Source organism: Rhineura floridana, chromosome 12 (genome assembly GCF_030035675.1).
Source record: "Rhineura floridana isolate rRhiFlo1 chromosome 12, rRhiFlo1.hap2, whole genome shotgun sequence".
NCBI lineage: Eukaryota > Metazoa > Chordata > Lepidosauria > Squamata > Rhineuridae > Rhineura > Rhineura floridana.
Genome location: NC_084491.1, coordinates 39,961,876 through 39,963,727, shown reverse-complemented (window position 1 = coordinate 39,963,727; position 1,852 = coordinate 39,961,876). Strand labels below are relative to the sequence as shown.

The 1,852-nt window shown below is 44.1% G+C and overlaps 1 pseudogene; it reads right to left on the bottom strand.

Moving 5' to 3' along the window:
• Positions 1–605: 605 nt before the first annotated feature.
• On the bottom strand, positions 606–724 carry LOC133368904 (5S ribosomal RNA; annotated as a pseudogene).
• Between the last annotated feature and the right edge of the window lie 1,128 nt (positions 725–1,852).

Sequence of the window (1,852 nt, the reverse complement as noted above, 5' to 3'; positions counted from 1 at the left end):
TTTCTTCCAAAAAAATAAATAAATCATGCCCTGAATATGTGCTGTAACGAGCAAATTATTTACTAAATATTGGTTTCTATTTTAACATATTGTCTAGACAGTCATAACAGCAACATTTCTGGCTTCAGAAACAATATTTCTCTGGTCATTTTCCTAATAGCTGCAACTATCAGAGACAGTCAGGGAATTTTGATGCAATGACTATATGGGATGGCAGTGCTAAATTGACAATTTTCCAGCCTGGTACCCTCCAGATGTTTTGGACTATAATTCCCATCATCTATGACTGTTGGCCATGCTGAATGGAGTTGATAGGAGTTGTAGTCCAAAATGTCTGAAGGGCACCAGGTTGGGAAAGGCTGGTTCAAATAATGTTTTGGAATATTTTCTAGACGATGCATAAATTTCTGCTACTTCGAGCAGACTTTACACCTAGGAATGAAGAACGGAATAAAGAATACAACCCAAACTTATGGTTGTTGTTGTTGTTATACACCTTCAAGTCGACTACGACTTAGGGCGACCATATGAATCTTTTTTGGATATATTCATAGGGTTTTCATGGTAAGAGGTATTCAGAGGTGGTTTACCATGGTCTTCCTCTAAGCCTACAGCACCCAGTCTTCCCAGACGGTCTCCAATCCAAGTACTAACCAGGCCTGACCTTGCTTAGCTTCTGAGATCAGACGAGATTGGGCGTATTTAGGGTAGTATGGCCATAGGCAAAGTTATGGTATACTGACATATACCCACCAAACGTCCAGAATTACAGTGAGCATTTTTGCCATTTCTTGTTCATCTGTCTGTGGCTACATCTATTCTGTACCCATCACCAATGGCCCATGGAATGAGGCAAAATGCGCAGAATGCCTCTAGCTCATCCCGTAGTGTGTGTGCCATATTGGTTGCTAGACAAGCATATAGGTCTGAGAAGAAACTGTAATGGAGACTAATGTCACAAAAACACTGATTCCTTCCCCTCCACCCCAAATAAGGATGTATTCTTTCATATTATTTTATTCAGTTCTCAGCTGTCCTCATATGAGGAGTCTCTTCCATTCCCTACAGACTAACACTTTGGCTACATACACACTATACATTTAAAGCACATGGCTTGCCCCAAAGAATCCTGGGGACTGTAGTTTGTTAAGCATGCTGCAAATTGTGGCTTTGTGAGGGATAAACCACAGTCCCCAGGATCCTTTGGGGGAAGCCATGTGCTTCAAATGTATGGTGTGTACACAGCCCTAGTCTTCCCCGCTCTCTCAGCTTCCCAGTGGCACCATGCTTACAGACACCAGCAAAGCCATTCAGGACATGTAAATCCCACCTATAGGAAGATGGGTACGTGAGGCATTGCAGAAGATAAGCCATGACCAATGAGGCTTTCCAGCTTCATGTCTCTGGTTAAAAGCCACTGAGATAAGCAGGGGGGGAGGGTCTCCCCTGTCCCTGACACATCTCCCTCTTGGCCTGTTCTTCCCTACTCCATGTCCCAGACGGCCGGCTTTGCTCGGTTCCCCCCTGATCTAAATCTCCTCCATTGACATCAGTGCCAGTACCTTGCCGGGACTCTTGAGCCCTGTCAAGAAACAGCCAGTTGGAAGCTGAACAGATGAAGGATTTACCACCTGTGAACAAGTGTTCCAATTGAATTAGGCGGCATTAAACATTTTTGGATAATTAGGAACAGATGCCCATTTCAAAAGAGAAACAGGGGAAGAGGGGGCTTTTGAAAAGCGATCCAGGCTCCTTGGCATGCCAGACAGGGTGGGGGCAGATTTCAAAGGTGACTTCTGATGGTTTTCAAATGCTTTGAGTTCATTACATCCCAGGCTCTCTCCATCATCAC